This window comes from Lycorma delicatula, chromosome 1, assembly GCF_047948215.1.
Source record: "Lycorma delicatula isolate Av1 chromosome 1, ASM4794821v1, whole genome shotgun sequence".
Taxonomy (NCBI): domain Eukaryota; kingdom Metazoa; phylum Arthropoda; class Insecta; order Hemiptera; family Fulgoridae; genus Lycorma; species Lycorma delicatula.
In genome coordinates, this window is record NC_134455.1 from 238,733,277 (window position 1) to 238,752,887 (window position 19,611).

The window sequence follows — 19,611 nt, forward strand, 5'->3', positions numbered from 1 at the left end:
TCGCTATAAAATTTGGTACGGACGTTCTTCTGCAACGTAAAAATGAAATGATAGGTGAAAAAAAAAATTACTTCTGCCGGGAAATGACCCCGAGACAAGTATCTAGACGTGATCTACAAGTCAACATGTTAACAATTACGCCGTCTGGCAGGTTAGTTAAACTCTTTCTCTTTTTTTAGCCTCCGGAACCTCCGTAAGGTAATACTTCAGAGAATGAGCGAGGATGATATGTATGAATGTAAATTTGGTGTAGTCTTGTACAGTCTTAGGTCGCCCATTTCTGAAATGTGTGGTTAATTGAAACCTAACCACCAAAGAAACCGGTATCCACGATATATAGTATTCAAATCTGTATAAAAGTAACTGCCTTTACTAGGATTTGAACCTTAGAACTCTCGACTTCGAAATTAGCTGATTTGCGATGACGAGTTTAACCGCTACATCAACCCAGTGGGTTAGGCTAGTTAAACTTTCCTTTCTTTATTTTTCCTGTTTAGCCTCCGGTAACTACCATATTAGATAATACTTCAGAGGATGAATGAGGACGATATGTATGAGTGTAAATGAAGTGTAGTCTTGTACATTCTCAGTTCGACCATACCTGAGATGTGTGGTTAATTGAAACCCAACCACCAAAGAACACCGGTATCCATGATCTAGTATTCAAGTTCGTGTAAAAATAGCTGGCTTTACTAGGACTTGAACGCTGGAACTCTCGATTTCCAAATCAGCTGATTTGGGAAGACGCGTTCACCACTAGACCAACCCGGTGGGTTTAGGCTAGTTAAACTAAGAATGAAATTCTACACGGTCACATTATTTGAATCGTACGAAGAAATTTATCATTAATTCTCTAACACGACAAGAGCTTCTTTTTATACGGGTGAAAGTTATTATGGATTTACTATCTTATTAATTTAAACAATTACGGTAAAATATAATAAATCGTTTATTCCGACGAATACAAATGCAAGATTTTCCACAGGCTCTCCCTTAGAAAATTGATTTTCTTTTAAGTAGAGTAATTTTAACAGAATGTTATACTAAAGTTTGCATATTTACAACGTTAGTTGTAAATATGTAAACTTCATAGTTGTTATAACTGTAATTTAACAGGTTGTTGTAACTAACGGTACGCAATATCTTAGTTTTTAGTTTTTACTAATAAAGAAGTTAATTGAAAATATTCAAACGAAGACAAGAACCGATTAATTACATTTTAAAAATACATTTTTCTTCAAAATGACATATTCAGGAAATAGAATCCATATTAAATTGAGGGAATAAATTTTAATAAAGTTATTTTATTGTTAGTTTATCGATAGCGTTTTATTATTATAGAGTTTTTAAAAATATTAATCACCATACTCTCAGTTCTGGACAAAAGAATATAAGATTTCAATCCATTCAGATGCTATACGTCTGGTGAAAATAATATTTTTATTTATTTCAACTTTCTCGCAAAAATTATATAAAAAGATTGTAGCCAATAAAACATATGATAATTGATGAATAATCTCCAGTTCTTCAGAACTGGAGAAAATTGTTTTTTCTTCATTTTCAATAGTTGTCGTTAACTAAACAATGTAAAAAATTGATTAAATAATACTCGGAAGTTAAATACAATAAATAAACAATAATGCTAGTAAAGACATAAATTCACAGAATGTTTCCAAGAACATTTAACATTAGAGATTAATATTTCGCAAAATCTTTATGTAAAAACAGTATCTGCTGTGAACCATGTTTATTGGAAATAAATCATTTATGATGTCCAATAATACCTTCAGTAATTACGGTGGCATAATTGAAAATCAAACAGACCGAAGAGTTAACGATTTATAGATAATTCATTGCCATATTACAGAGACGTTTGGTACTAGTGTACAGGCAAGCTTCATGAATAACAGCCTATTTAATTAATGAATCCTTGAATAATAAATTAGAAATTAAACCGTTTCGGATATGATACTATCTGTTTCTAAAATAAATAATAAATAAAAATACTTGTACTCTTAGGTACAAATGAATTACACAGCCGCAACATATATTTAGTCAGCACTAAAATTAATTTCTGTTAAAATTATGCAGTACTATATATGCATTACTTTACTACACATAACTTCATTTTTGTTTCTTATGGAAAAATCTTTACTTCATGGAATCTGATGATTAACAATGTCGATAATTACAACTACGTTCGAACTCCGTTTCACGTGTTTTTTTTAGCGAAAACATATTAGGCTATAAAATATAAATTTTTAATTATGATGAAAAATTTGATGTTAAAAGTCTCTGATGTTAATAGTATACCAAACTGCAGGTGGCAATATTCCAGAATTTAGAGATTTAGTAATCTTATCTTAATGATACCTCTGCCCGAGGGGAAAAAAGGAAAATATTTTAAATTTGTTACAGAATATTATTTAATCTTTTCAGGGGAAATAATACGGACTACTTATATAAAGTCAAATATTAAGTTATTTTACTATTTTAAAACAACCCAGACAGATGCTGTTATTGTTTTGAAGGATTCTGTTAAGAATATGTAGTAGTACATTTGAAAATTTAATTTACAATTTTTTTTTTCACCCGTCTGTACAGATTCTCAAATAACACAAATACCCGTATAGTCACACATAACTGATTTTATTGTTTGTGACCTTAATCAGTCGTATGTCTTGAGTTTTTTTGTCGGTAGATACTTGTGAGCTGAAGTCTAGCAGATAAATAGCCTCTAGTATTTAGGAGATAAACTCCTAAAGCGGTAAGATAAATTAAACTCCTCTGTTAATCCCTGATTTACTCAGAACTTTCTCCTTTATATCAAGTGGAACTGTACTCGCTACTGGAATTACCCACAATACTCTTTTCAGCAGCAGTCTGTACCGGAGTTATCATCACTATATTAACAGTACTTTATAGTAACATGCGATGCTAGTTTTGAAAGAAAACCACAGCTGATAAGTTAGAAACGGGCAAAATCATAGAAATAAAAATTATATGATAAAAATTTTTATTTCTATGGAATCGTCCATAGAAATAATTCCATAAACTTATGGAATGGCAAAAAGGAAAATTTTTGAGAAAGGTAAAAAGTCTATATGTTGTGTTTTGTGCAACCACGTATAATTAGGCGAACCGAACTGTAGCTTTATTATTTTATTAATACAAATTTCACAAAATAAAAGAGAGTAAAAAGTTTAAAAAAATGAAAGTGACATTTCAGCACTACCAAGTTACACCATTTCATATCCTTATCTCACTTGATACGCAGTATTTATCTAACAAGTAAGTTGTGAGAAAATTCTACATTAATTCAGGCAGCAACTGAATTCTTGATTCGCTGAAAATGAAATGATAAAACTGAATTTAAATTTACTGAAAATATACGCATACTGAAACAAAATAAATTAAATTAAATTACAAGGTAAATTAAAAACTACCAGCTACGGATTTAAAAAGTAATTAAATTTTACATATAAATTTTAACTATCGCAATATCAGCAAAAAAACAGCCTGTCCGCTGAAACTACTTCATTCATAGACATATCATTATTTTCCTTAAAATTTTACAGAATTGTTAATGTAAAATATTTAAAATGTAAATTATTACGACATTCTTAATACATAATGTAAACAAATGCGTCAGTAACAGAGAGAATTATGTGTTACCGTTTTTCTAATGAAGAAATACCAACTCGGTCATTTTTTGTATGTTATCTTTAATGTAGACTAGATTTAGGCTGTACAAAAGATTACATTTTATGTGTTTTGGACATGTACGTATAAACTTCAAATTTTACGTTTCGGTGTGCTTTATAAGACATTTGCATTCTAATTGTACGAAGTGGTATTACAATACTACGATAATTAATATTTCATTAACACAGTATAATTTACGGATCGCGTGGCTTTATTTCATTATTTATCGTCTAAGTTTTAAACGTTACTAGCATCTAAAAAGACGTATTAGCACTATTACTAGTAATTTTAAATACGAATAACAGCCGGCATACATTATAGAATCAGAAAGAATTGATGGAGCGTCGGTGGATTTATTTTTAAATCTACCAATGCAGCGTAGAAGTAGCAAATATTTTGTTTTCGTTTGCAGTTGTAAATATAGATCCGTTACAGTGTTAACTGCTAAAAAACTACGTTAACGATATTCATTGTTTCCTCTTTCCTCTTGTACGCCTGCGAAAATTTCGTTTGATTTACGTAAAAAAGCAAAAAAATGCGGACGTAACTATCAGATATTACTGATATTGAATAAAAATAACACTGATACAGTTATCTGGCCGACTAATTTATATCCAAAGAAAAATAATTTTAAAAGTTGAACATTTTAACAAAAAATCAACACTTCAGAAGTTATTTAAAGTATTGTCTTGTGGAAGTACGAGTTGAATTACTCCCGTGTACGTTAGCACCATATAGTGCTAAACGATCTAATTCTTATTTCGGAGATTAAATTATCTTAATCTTTTTATTTACAACCGTAGTTAAGGCTGTTTATCTTATCTAATTGCCTATCTTATTGTACTTATTAAAGCTTACATATACAATATATAATTATCAAATTTTATCTCAGCCTCATTAATTTTTTTTATAATATCTTCAACTACGTTTCTATAATGAGGTATTGTTAAATTACTATTGTAATGTAGTACATAACAGGTATCAGAAATAAAATAGTCAATGTCCGGAATGATCATTTAGGTTATGAACTCGTAATCTATTTGTTAAAGAGCGTTTCAAAAGAATAAGTATGTATAAAGAAAAAGAAAGATCTAGGTTAATTAATTAAGGATTATGTTTTACTTTTCTTCGATATAATGGAATTATCATAAGTATTCTTTGGGTTGATGACGTCGAAAACAATTAATTAGTACTATAAGTAATAAAAATAATTCCTGTTTTTTTACTTCCTTGAACGAAGTTGAGTGTTGTAATCGCGAAAAATTTCTGTTTTCAGATTTCAACGGAAATTTTAACTATCCCTGAATCCATTTTGATTAGTTTTGGCGTGACGTCTGTTCGTACGTACGTATGTATCTCGCATAACTCAACAACGATTAGCCCTAGAATGTTGAAATTTTCTATTTAGGTTATTGTAACATCTAGTTGTCCACCTCCCCTGTTGATTGCAATCGACTGTGCCAAAAATGTGGATACAGTCAGTCAGACCTCTATATAAAGCGGGGTTGCAATTTTGAAACATTTGGATTTTGGATCTTTTCTTAACTGCAGTAATAAGCCCTTGTTGAAAGTTTTTCAACGATATATCATAACCTGTACTTATTTTAATTGGTTCCAGAGTTACAGCCAAATAAAATGTTAATTAACGATATATTTGAATCTTACAAGGGGAAGGCACATCGGTTCGAATCACTTCATCTCCTTTTTGTTTTTTAACTTATTTTTAATTTAAATATAATGATTTATTAAAAATTATTAACCTCTATTGTAAAAAAAAAAAATTAACAATAAATAATAATTCAATAATAACAATACAATATATATATATGAAAGAATAATCAGAAATTAGTAAAATAAAATTTTATGTACTTTTAATTTTAATTCAAAAATCTTTACAATCAGAGGTTAATAATTATTAATAAATCAATATATTTAAATTAAAAAAATATATATATGTATATAAAGTCAGATTTGAACCGCTTACAGATCCGACACGTTCTCATTTACACCACATATCTACTTGAGCGACATGAAACAAAATTTATATACTAATATAAAATGCTAAGGAAATTTTTAGGGTCATTTTTCTGGAGTATAATTGAATATTGCGTGTAAATATTCTCCGATAAAGGCACGTAAACAGTACACTATTCAGGCACTCAAAATGGTTCAAATCGGTGTCCTGAAGCCCGTGCCTTCCCCTTGTTAGCAATAGTAATATGAATCTTAGGTGCCTTATACTGTTTAACCTTTTGTAGAAAAAGGTCACCATAGTTATATTTTTTCAGAATTAGAAATTTGCTTACGAAAAACTTTTTTTTTTTAACATTAAGCATGTGATCTTAGTGTATTAGAATAATTCGGTACTTACGTATTAACGCCACCGCAGCTACAGCTTTATTTATAAACAAAGTAGTCAATCGGATTTCGATGCAAAATGAGCCGAAACAGATTCAAAACAGAATATAAATGGTTATTTATATTTATTTATTTTATAAATATAATTTAACCAAACTTAACCTACGCTCGCTTCGCTCGCTAACCTTGACTAATTAACGCCGTAATTATTTGAATATTTATTTAATAATTTATTATATATAATTATTTATTATAAATAATCAAATTGCAATAATTACTGAATTTATTAAATAAATACTCAAATAATTACGGTGTTAATTAGTCAAGGTTAGCGAGCGAAGCGAGCGTAGGTTAAGTTTGGTTAAATTATATTTATAAAATAAATATTTATTTATTTATATTAAACTCTATATCGGCCTATTTTCCACAGAAATCTGATTGACTACTTCGTTTTTAAATAAAGCTGTAGCTGCAGTGGCGTTAATGCGTAAGTACCGAATAATTCTATTTCCAAGCCTACTTTGTTTTACCTTTTACACATTCTCACAAACCATAAGCCGTATAATACTGAAATTTTGTATTTAGCTCTGTTGTAACATGTAACTGTGCACCTCTCTTTCTGATTGCAATCGACATTTGGAATAATTGATTGTTATGTTGGCAATAACCATGTATGTTAAAGAATTGGAGGATTGTATCTCACTTTCAAATAAAATAAGTTTAAATTAAGTTCAGCAAAAAATGTGTATATGTAATTTAATAGACAGGCGTTTAAGGAAGTCTTGTAGTGTCCGCATAAGATTTTTTTTAATATACGACAAATCAAGTATGAGGATGTCTTATCCTCAATTTATTATTGCAAAAGAAATAATTATACTAATACTCAATTATTAATTTTGAAATAAAAACAAGAAAATTGGGAAATAAAGTCCCAATTGGGAATGATAAGCCATACATATCACCTACAAATGAAAATATAATTAACATCAGACAATTTACATAAAATATTATTCGTAGCAAAGCAATTAGGCAAAGACATAAGACATATGTTTAATCAAGATGTATTTATTTCCAGAAAATCAACACTTGAGCCATAATGATATTCAAGATTTGGGTCGTAAACGAATCCGCGCTTTGTGAAACATTAAACAAATGACAAAATATAATAAACTAAGACTGACCTTGTGAAGAAAAGATAATAAAATTAATTTTATACACAGTTACCTTTACAAATTGTGTTATATTTAGTAAAATTACAATAGGTAAAGATAAAAAATTAAAAAAAGAATACCAATAAGATGATAATATATTTAGTGTAATAGTGCAAGAAGACTGAACGTTTTTAAACAAGATAGTAAGTCATTTGATCAGGATATTATGAATTACCGATGTAAATCTTTGTATAATCGTGTGTAATTTACACTCGAATTATGCTATTGAAATGTTCAACCGTGTAGATGGAAGACAACTATTATGAACTCAAAAAATGATTCACGGAATCCATCGAATCACGGAATTCCAAGCGATCACTATGGTAGTAAAAGAGTGCTACTCCTAATTTTATTAAAACACGCGCAATAATATCAATTTTTACTGTAAAAAATTCAGAAATATATTTTGCAAAAAAAAATCTATTACGCAATAAATACGAATTTTACACTTACGTATCAGTTACGTATATTGCGCAGTAAAATCTTTGTCTATTACGCAATAATTCTTTCTTTGAAATACTTGAACGTTTGATTCAAGTTATTTAATAATAAAAATCAATTAAAAACAAATTACAGAAAATATTGTAATTCAAATATAATAAGTTTTAGGATTTTTGTAAAAACAATTCTGATAATATACGGCGAATAAATATAATTGACGAACTGAGAAAATTCGTGAATTGTGACACAAAAAGGTAAGATATATATATATATATATAATAACTAAAAGCAAAAGTTATACTCCACTTCTCGTAGACTTTCATCACAGAAGTACCAAAAAGAAAATTACGTACTGTACGTGGACAGATCGGTTAACAAAAATGAAGACTTCGTGATTTAAAGTTTACACAACAGTTCGCGAAACAACGAATCACTTCACTTTCTTTAGGTGAGATCATCAAACCTGTTTGATTTTTAACTACGTGTAATGGAAAGCGTAAAATCAAGTAATCTTATTTAATTATTAATACCGTAATTGTTTTAATAAAATAATACTAGTGTTCGATTCAACTGCTTATAAAAAATCATAATTCGACAAAGTTTCTTCAATTAGATACGTTACTTATTTACATTTTATCAATTTATAATGAGGTAAATATGCAGATAAAACAAGTGAAGAGATTCTAAATAATAAAATATACTCTCTTTACTTTAATGATATTTTCATTAATAATTTAACGAGAAATTTCCTCTGTTCATTTTTGTAAGTATTTAACACTAAATCTATGACATACTGGTATCAATTTTTAGACTATTTCAAAAAAAAAATTGAAAATATAAACACGTTAAAATTTCTCAAATGTTCATGCTGAATATTAATCTCTTTATTTTATTACAAAACAGTTCAAACCAGATACATTACCAATCTTAAAAAACAAAGTGATACTAAAAAATGTTTCCTAAAAATATTTGATCAATGGTACTCTTCATTCCTCCTATAGAGTTAGTGCGGTAAAAATCAATAGAAATTATTAAAAAAAATAATTTAATATATAAAAAATGTTCCTTAATTTTTTCTGAAAAAGATAATAACTGACATTTGCAACGATCTGAAATAATAAAGCTCCACTATAATGATCAACTGCAATAAGGATTACTTCATAAGAATCGGTTTGAAAATGATGTCAAGATGATAGATCTGCAATCTGCAAACCGTTCGTTGATCACTGCGAGTACACAGAGCTCAGCGAATTCCCCGTCGACAGTGAAGATGGACCGAAAAATTGAATTATCAAAATTTGTTTATTTATCAACATACAAATTGAATTATCAAAATTTGTATATTTATCAACATACAAATTGAATTATCAAAATTTGTATATTTATCAACATACAGGTAAAAATAACCTATAGCCAATAAAATTGGAGTACAAAAATCACGTTAAAACTTTACATCAACAGCACGTTCGGTCCGCCTTGCAACTGTAGTAAGCCCGCCAACTGAAAATCTAGCCGGGTACTTTTCATGTAAATTTAACATCATAGAATCTAAAAAAAATTATCTTCTTCAATATTAAAAGGGAAACAAATGTAATTAGGGATCAGCCAATATTATATTACTGGATATTTTTTTCCTGTGGTCGGGTTCAAATAAATAATTAATCTTATTCACAATTAAACATAACATATGAGATTTATTTATTTAACAGCGTAGTCTTTTCATCTATTTGATTTCCAGACACTAAAAGAGTAATTTTAGGGTATGCCCGGATTGAATTTTCGAGAAAGATTAAGAAAAATGTTTATTCAGAAAAATTTATAAATCTACCATAGTTTAGAATCTGTATAATAATAAATCAACACAAGAAAATAGTTGTTAGTACAGAAATTTATAATTCTCTTCAACAAAAAGTAAATCAAAGAAGAAATAAACAATGAAACATAATAAAGATAAAACAAAATGTAGGAAAAGGAAACTTTAATGTCTTCATGTATAATTTTACGAGAAGGAAGTACTCGTCAAATAGAATCAAGTTCTTTAAAATTCATCTAACACAATAGCGTGCCGGTGCATTAAATTATTTCCTGTCTATAAAATACTATTACATTCGAGAGCTTCATATTAGGCAGACGACACAGCAATCTGATCACGGTGCTATGACCTCCCATTAACTTCAGAAGATCGACTGAAAATGAGGTGTAGAAAAATGATACATTACTATTCGTTTAGAACGTGCCCTAATGTACATCCGTCGATAAATGTACAATCGCGGAGTAAAATTCAATTCTTCATTCTTTCAGTAGATTACAACACTGAACTGATTACTATAATAATACTTACATTAATACAAAAATGTGTACGACCGAGACAACTACCACAGATTATTTTCATATTTTTCAATAATTTAATAACTTTTCAACTTATGTTATTTTACAACACTAAAGTAATGATTAAGATGTATTTTAATGGTAAAGTTGAGGTTACTTTACTTGAGGAAAGATGAAACAATGTATTCAATTCACATAGATTGTAGGCAACACTAACCTGAACAAACTACCCACATTTTTTCACTGACATTTTTAAGTAATTTTAAATCGGACGTAGTTCTTTTCATAGGATAACGTTAATATGTGTGTAAGATATGAATCTATACACATCCACTCTTGAGTAGTAAAACAATAATTTATTTACATTATTGCATGTAATTAATGATAACAAGCACACAAATTATTCTGCAATATTTTGCATAGAGCTTATAGCCGAAAAATTTACGAGAGTATAATTTTTTTATTTAAAATTAATATCGATACCGATTTCGGAATACCTGCTGATACTTTCTGGATACGAAATTAACTTTGGTGAAATCTGAAGAAGTAACAATGAAAATAATTACAGTATGATTAATAAGGACCAACTAACTGTCTTTCTGCAAAATAAAAACGCATATTATATGAAAACTGTAGCAACAAAGATTCCTCTGGCTGTGATTCTGCTCAGCAATGTCAGTTGCTTTATGTATTGCAACTAACTTCAGCTGCGTAGTTAATTCTTATTAGCCGCTTTACGATATATGGCTGCTTAATAAAGATTATATTCATCATTACTGGCGAAAATGTGAGAGAATACGACACCAACCGTAGTTCAGGCATAGAAAATCATGGCTATGAACCCGGACAACATAAAACATACTTATGACATGAATTTCCCAAAACCTGCCGTATAATTTATACGGTATTAACAATTATTATTCTTATTCAATGTATTTATATCGTCAAATATTGCCTACGAGATACAGAAAAGTATCTGTACCATCGAGTTTTCAATCTCTAAAAACAATTTAATCAGGGATTCATTTAGAGATGCCATTGAGGGCAGCCGGAGAGTTAATTTCGGGTGTAACATTACATAATATGCGTTATGAACACGCATATTATATTATATACGAACGCATATTATACGATGGTCATGCCTAAAACATATTTTGATAAATCAGACGTTTTTCTGGTTAGTGATAGTACTAACTAGTGATAAGTACAAGCAAGCCTGCGACATCTGCAATCATTATAATTTATTCAATACGTCTTATAAATAGAGTAAATAAAATATCTATGAGGAAATAAAAGGAAGCAGAAAAATCGTATGATTCCTATATACGTATGCCTAATAATACAGATCCTTTGGAAATATTAATTATTTTGAGAGTCCTTTGTATTTTAAAAATCCTCTATATCGATTAGGAAATATTTTCACGGTATCTAATTTATACCTAGTGATTTATTCAGTACCTATTCCTGAAAGTTCAGAATTTTACAAACAATAATCTGAAAATAAACAGAGTAATTTTTTAAAAAATTGCATATGTTTTGTTTTTTCAGCATAAAAATTTTGAATATTGAAGAAATAAAAACAAATTTTTTCGATAGTTTAATATTTCATTTGTTTCTTCTCCAAATGTTTAGAAGATTTCTAACATTTCACTATTACTCGTAAATTACATATTCCTGTCTTCTGATTAATAATTCAGTAAATGGTTTAAACATGCCATATACGTATTGTTATTTACGTAATTCATATAAATCTTTAATACCTAATTGATGAAAAATCACAACTGTTATTGAGTAGCACCACAAACACATACAAAAGAAATCTAGATTTTCAAAAGCTTTCTCATTTCAATTATCGGATAAAAATGTACCTGTTCATCCTTACTATCGTTATGAGCAAAAATGTAACCCGTCTTGTGTAGACTTAATAAACGAACGGCAAATCGGATCTTTATTAAAGCTACTAAACGATGAAACTGTGGCCTTGGTTTAGAGTTCAGTTAGATTTTATCATAAAATTTTGACAAAGACCTATTCCCTCTTTTGAAAGACCAATATTTTTAGTACAGTATAATAGTAATCTTTCATCTATTTTTTTATAGTTATGACAATAAACAAATTATACGATGTACAAGTTATAGAATTAGATAATTATTGAGTGCAGTTACCTAATTTTACATATTTACTAATAATCATAGTTCTCGATAAATTAAAAATAAAAACAGATTACACAATAAATCTAACTTCATTTATCTGATTTTTTATTAAATATATAGACATGTTCACCATAAATTTTGTATTTGCGAATGAATATTGCGTTTATAAAGGTAAATGTTATCTACAAAAGCGTTAATGATAATGAAAATATAATACAGCAAATAGAGAAAAACTCATATGTTGTAATTTATGTAAAAATCTGTATACGTTAAATTTAATATTGAGACAACAAAAGGTACGTGTTCAAAAGCCTTACTACAAAGTTTCTACATTATGTATTCATCGCCTATATAATTCTAAATTCCATTTAAAATAGGAGAAAATGAGAAAAGTGAGAGAATCTCTCAAAGCAGTGTCCATCATAATCTTCTTTTAACATTATTTTATTTTATATTAAATGCCTCTGAAGACAGCAACGTGATCAAAGGCTAATCCTCCAATTCATTTTAATGTTTATTAAAGAGAAAAGTGTTTCATTAGATAAAATATTTTTAAGCAAAAAGAATACATGTGGAAAACGAACCTCACAGGGAGACAAAACTTCCACAGAAAAAATGAACTGAAGTTTAGAGGGCTATCTTGAAAAGTAATAAGTTCTTTATTTTTCATTAACCAAATTTATGTAAAATAAAACTTTGATTATAATTCAAATGTCCATCAGTACCGCATGATTTTACTACAACTGAAGATTCTGAAAAAGCACTTGGTTAGATTCTTCTATTTTTACGCTCTAGAAATGATAAAATATCCAGAAATACAACCCTGGACATTACTACTCTCCGAATATATTAAAGTTTGTCCAAGGGTAGTTGTGGAGGCTCAGCAACAACGGTAAGTGCTTTAAAACTGTTTTAAATTAATTAAGCTAGATAATTAAAGTAATTCGACTGCTCGCAATAAACACGATTATCTTTTTAGTTGGCAGACCAGTGAACTCAAACTCTAATAGATTAAAGTCTGTAATCTTCTATAATTTTATTAGGTGAATTAAGATGATTTGAATGCAATGGGCTTTCACTATGTGTTAAAAATTAAGGAAGTGGAATTTTTAATTTTTCTAATAAAACATTCTAAATGAGTAGGAAAATAAAAGCATAATCTGAAGAAATAATTACATAATTTTGGTCTAAATACAAACATTATGGTATCAACTGAGATAACTAAATAATTAAAAATTGTTATTCTTACGCTAATTTCTATAGATAATAAAACGCGTTTTACGCTGGTATTGAACATTTTCAATATTCTATATAACGGTAATACTGAAAATACCGAGGAAAATTCTAGCATCTATTCACCATGAAAAATTAGTGCTACAAAAGCAGAAATTTTTATTAACAAAAATTTCAGATTTTTATTTCAAATAATGGGTCTGGTACATTACGAAATTAAATTAATACAAAAAAACGAACTGTGATATTACGTTAAAAAAAAATAATATTAATAAACTTTAGTTATAAAATCTATTATTAAAGATTAAGCTGGAGTTTAAAAACAAAAAGTAGAAGATAATATATCTAAAAACAGGAAAAATAATCATCGGGCAATCACAAAAATTACGCTGCGCTATGACGTGTAAAACTAGCAATTGTTGCTTGGTTTTAACCGGTCTGCAATCATCACAACAAAAAAAATTCAATGTTTGCAGCTGTAATAATCATTAACCGACAAACTGTTGTCACAAATGGTTAAGTAAAAAAATGTAACATCATAAATGGTAAGAAGAATCATTAATAATATCTGTTTAAGTTTACTGATCGGTCTGTGTTATTGATCCGTTAATGAATAGAACTACCCCATATATCAACGTATTTCTGTTTAGAGAGAACATGGAAAGTGGTAGATTTGAAAGAACTTGTTCAGTTTGTACGATATAGAAGCTTTTCACCGCTGGACCAACTAAATTAGGTACGGATCCAGTGTAGTATCAGCTTCTACAGCGCGGATCGATCTGTCAATGGTTAGTAATCTGCCACGCAAAATCGAAACAAAATGTAAAGATTTGCTAAGGCAAGAATCAGGCAAAATATCCTCAGTTCCTCCTCTCAGATGACTAAAGATAATAAATTAGTAACCCGATTCATATACGTTGTGGTCTCATATTAAAAATGTAACATTTCACACCGACTTTGATTAATCAAGAAAAATACAAGACTGTACAGATAACTTTAATGTTTCATCTAATTTTTATGCATAAAGCAGTCTTATGTTATTCTTAATTACTTATGGATAAACATAAAAAGTAAATCACCCTATGATACTCTACTATCAAAAATAAAATGAAGGATAATGGTGTCTGAAAGATCCAAATTCAAAATAGTTAAACCTAGGTTACTTTAAATTAAATTCTTTATTATTTTATTTTCAGATAAAACGATGAAGAGATTTTATGAACGTAGCCACGAAACGCAATAAAATTACAAAATACCTTCCAAAACTCGAAAACTAGAATTATCAGTATTAATGTTACAAAATAACGATGTAACCCAATTCCAGACAAGCCTATTCATTCGAATAATCAACAACTTTATGACTCTTACAATATTAACTATTCTGCGTAATAACATGTCATTACCCAACAGAAGTGCGTCTTACATACAATACCGATATAAAATTTCTACGTTAAAAAATAGAAACCCTTTAAAAAACTTACAAGAGGATTTCAATGATTAAACGATCATCATTAGTAGATATAGAAAGATTTAAGCTCATGTAAGGTCTTCCTTTTTTTTCTAATAACGTTTAACTAATCGAAGAAACCATAAGAAGAATTAGTATCGCTCATAAAAAGTTTAACAGGCAAAGGATACTTTCAAACTCGAAGTTTTTAAAATGCTAAGTGCGACAATTGACAGTTAAAAAAAATAAGATAAAATATTCAATTGCATTTATTAGAGAAATTTTTCTGTTAAAATCATTATATGGAATTGTACATACTACCTTATAAAAATTAGTAAAAAACAAAAATAAACGGCAGTAACGAAAAATGTCCGATGAACTAAAAACAGTAGAATGAATAACTTAATATATCCGTCTATATTACTGAATTAAATATAATCGTATAATTTCTAATACATTCCCTAAGAACATATGTATATGCAGTATATGATAGTATGACTACAAATTGACTACTCTGAGTCAGCCACAACAGTGCAGACTAAATATACTTTGTCTTAAATCCTCAAATCAAACATAAAATACGTCACATCTAAAAAAAAAAATGACTTTTAGCATATCTTTCAGAGAATTTGAATGTAAAGTAAGGGTAAATATCCCAAAAATGCTCTGCAGTTAACCATCATAAAATAGTTTGAAACCGAAATAAAGGGAAAAGTCATTCCTGTGACAAAAATACTATTATTTATTCTTTTATAACACTTAATGAATATATAACTGCGTTCCAACATTTTAATTTTTATACAATAACGCTTTAAAATATGAAACATCACCGGTCTGTTTTCAAGACCGCCTTGAAAACAGGACGCCATGAATGACGCATTCATTACAAAAGCTGAAAAAAATCACGTAAAAGGTGTTTTTGTTATATTTACAGTAAATAAATGGAACAAATTCAAAGATGATAAAAGCTTGTTTCGTAACAAGTTATTCCCGTGAAATACAATATAATACTGATGATATATTTACATGCGTATTAAAGTTTTACATTAAATTATAATATAAATGTTAAACTAATGTAAATGGAAATTAGTAATGTTAGTTCTAATAAATGTTAGCTTAAAAACGCAGCAGGTTTAAATACAAAGCGTTCGCTAATATCAAAACAAATTAACTTTGGTCGATGAAAATGTTGAGAACAAAATAGTGGTGGGGGAACTACTCCCACCTAACGTATCCTTCCCCCACTGAAGCCGCTCGACCAAATGTATTCCGCAACGGAGCATTTGATTACAATTTTGTTATTGCAGTAACTAAATGCCAAAATATTACATATATAATTTAGTGGTTTAATAGACTGCTTTTTTTGTATCGTTCACCTATTTGTAACGGTAAAATTTTAACAACTCATAAACTGACCGTTTAAAAAATCATAACATTTATTAAAAGGGCTTAGCTAATAATTAATTTTATCAGACATTCTGAACCACAAATAAAAACAATTATACTCACATTACGTCGATCAGCTTCCTCTTCCTGTAGAGGTTATGTTGCACTATGTTCCCGATTGTTGTCGATGAACGTATTATAAATAGATAAAGGCGACTTGAATTGAGCACACGTGTACAGCGAGAGACTGTATGCACTCAGTGTCGGTCAACGACGCAATAAAGGTTGTTGAAAACAGGTTCCCCAAATTGAAATAGCGATGCCGCTGCTGCTGCAAATAGGAAGGTTATACACTGCACATAACCACATGGGTTGACAGGCTGAGCACATCGACCCGGACAAAAGAACAATCTATAGATACTTCACCGAGATGCCAACATGTAAACAAACAGAACACCTGACTTAACTTCCTAGCTGCACACTCCACACATTCTCTATCACACAAATTACACAGCGATTAGCATTTCAACCAGCAAACAGTTCGGGTAAGAATGCACGGGCTCGCAGTGCTGCCACAATCAGATTTCAAAAATCCCTCGACCAAGCTAAATATCTCTTTCTCTTTATTTGAGCCGTCGTAAAACACTGTATTGCACCTTCTCAGATAATTATTTTTGACGTTTTGCAGGACGGTAGACTGATACGATTATAAAAAATTGTACGTAGTAAATAAACTTAATTGAATAAAGTTATCAAACGGTAATAAATATGTGAGTAAATGATAAATTAAATTGTATAATAAAATATTATTAGCACAGTACGCATATCTATATCAGAATAAATTATTGCTTACGGAAAAGAAATTTGCTCACATTTTTACATAATAAATATCATGCTATGCTTAAACATTGACTACATTTAATTATTCATGTTTGTAAACAATCTATTTATTTAACATTAAGTACTCTGTTTGTTTAAACATTAACTACATTTAAATTATTCGTGTTTGTAAACAATATATTTATTTATAACATATATTTTACTATAACTAATATATTGAAATACACACATCAATAAATAAAAGTCTCATTTTGCACATTAATATTATGAACTTATTAAATCTATGACTAAGTTACAAGAAACAACTAACAACTGAATTAAAGAATAATATTATATGTTAAACAGTCACAGCCCAGATTAAACCGAGCACCTGTACATAAATATTTCCATCAATTACTGAGGACAAAATTTTTTTTCTGGCACAAGGAACAAAATATGTAATCATCTAAGAGTTGGATCAGGTAAAACCTCAGAAGGAATTTTTTGCCATTGTGCAAAAGCCTTTAAAATAGTTTTCCAAGAGTCAGTTTGTCATAAATAAACTCCATTCTGAAGAGATTTGTTCACAATGAAGTGCATCCATGTCAACACGAGTATTGTTATGTATATTAAACTATTTTCTTCAGAATGTAAATGTTGAAACTGTTCTTGACTATTACAAAAGAAATACACTTTAGTGCCACTGTGGAGAAGATTCCAGCCTCTCAACAAAAACTCCAGCTTGTTTCTTCGATAAGATCAAAACCCAAACAAGTTCGTTTATTTCACCTCGAGTTAGATGAGTGAGGTACGTGGGAAGAGGATTCAGCTTTAAAAGTAGGATCATTTTACTCCTCATATCGAACTTCAGTGGCTACCTTATATTCTGATTCATCATCTAACGTTGAATGTATTAGAGGATGCGATACAGGTATGTCTTCACCATGAAACATTGGCCGTACAGGAGATGATAAAGCCGACTTCTGCACTGCACGTTTGAATTTACTACGAGTACTTATTTTTTCTTTTTTGTTATACAGAAATAACAGTCCGACAGACGGTCTTGCAGTTCACGCTACACCACTGGTATACCAAAACTCGTGGGCCGATTACCGCTAGTTCGCAGTTGACAGATGTTTCACACAGGTCGAACAGCAAATGTGAGGGGCCCATTTCTTATCTTTATGACCAATTTTACAGACTAAACTATAGCTCTTAATATTTTTTAAGTAGTGGTATAAAACTTCCTCGTTGATCTTTAAACATCAAATTCCCACGTACACAGAAGTTATCCGCATCATTTACGCACTTCCTTGGCATATTTATTCACTAACATAATTTTATAAAATAGAATGAAACTACAATACGTCATATTCAGCGAACGTTTAAACAATTCTGGTGTGTTAATCGATGCAGAGAAAAACCTCTGTGCTGACTTGTCAGAAACTAAAGTAATTGAACCATCACGCATACACGACTGTTGTTTTAATAATGTAATATGTACTCCACCCTCTGTTAGAAATCATTTAAAATATTCTTTTTATACGTGTTATCCCTAAAAAAAAAATACAATAAAATTCTGCAAAATTAAAACTTCTGAATGGTATTACACAAAAACTGTGGGTGATGGAAAAATTTTGATTCCATTTTGTAATTCAACATAAAAAGTTACATTAGGAAATAATAAAACATTGATGACCCAAAACTGTGTTTATTAGTATAAATGAGGAAAAAATTTGACAATGTAATGATAATGATTTTTTTAGGGTGCAAAAAATACCAGTTTAACTGGGGTTAGGACCCGAACCTCGGATGAAAGACCAAGACGTTACCACTTCACCACGGAGATCAGCATATAAAGGTTAAAAATGGATATTTCCCTTGCTTCTTAGAAATTTCTTATTTATTTATATAATTATTTTCTTATTAAAAGTAATATAAAAGTTTTGTAATGTTCTGGTAAATCAATTATTATTCGTCATAGTTTAGAAAGTTCAGTTGATGCACACAATGGGGATGGATTGCTGGACTGGCCGCTGGCTTCTTGCTATATAACACTACACTGTACTATTTACAGTGCCAACACTACTCCAGCCGAAACGATGATCTCAATGCACCGGTTCTAAATTTCGAACAGGAAAGGTCCTTGTATAAATTTATACAGGATTTGGGTGGATGGTATGCCTCTCCATTGTTTCTAAGAGCAACGGGTGCCCGGATGTTCTCCAATCACGTGAACTTGAACCAATATTTCTTTCGATTCCGCCTGGCAGCTGATGAGCAATGCGTCTGCGGGGAGGTTCAGTCGAACGAACACATAATGTTCGACTGCCCAACTTTTGGGGCAGAATTCAGGCCACCCTGGAACTTAGAGGTCAGGGGGAAGATTGGTCACTCATAAGTAGCGACTCAATGTGGCGAGAGCCGGATTATCAGACCGTATGAGTGTTCCTTGATGCCGTTGCGTTGTTTAGCCGGCATCAGTAATTTATTCAGGGAAAAGACTCCTACCGTGCTGCTGTTACAAGCT

At 29.8% G+C, this 19,611-nt stretch overlaps 1 protein-coding gene across 4 annotated transcripts in view; it reads right to left on the reverse strand.

The window, feature by feature from the left end:
• The window catches only part of LOC142329797 (dual 3',5'-cyclic-AMP and -GMP phosphodiesterase 11-like), a 623,752-nt gene that overhangs the window by 344,680 nt on the left and 259,461 nt on the right, over positions 1-19,611 (reverse strand). For 2 of the 4 annotated variants that reach the window (XM_075374652.1, XM_075374643.1), the window contains exon 1: positions 16,386-16,794. The exons of the other annotated variants lie outside the window; for them this stretch is intronic. The gene's annotated coding sequence lies outside the window, so the exon portion shown is untranslated. Of the gene's footprint in view, positions 1-16,385; positions 16,795-19,611 lie in introns of those variants that run through there. 4 annotated transcript variants of the gene reach the window in all.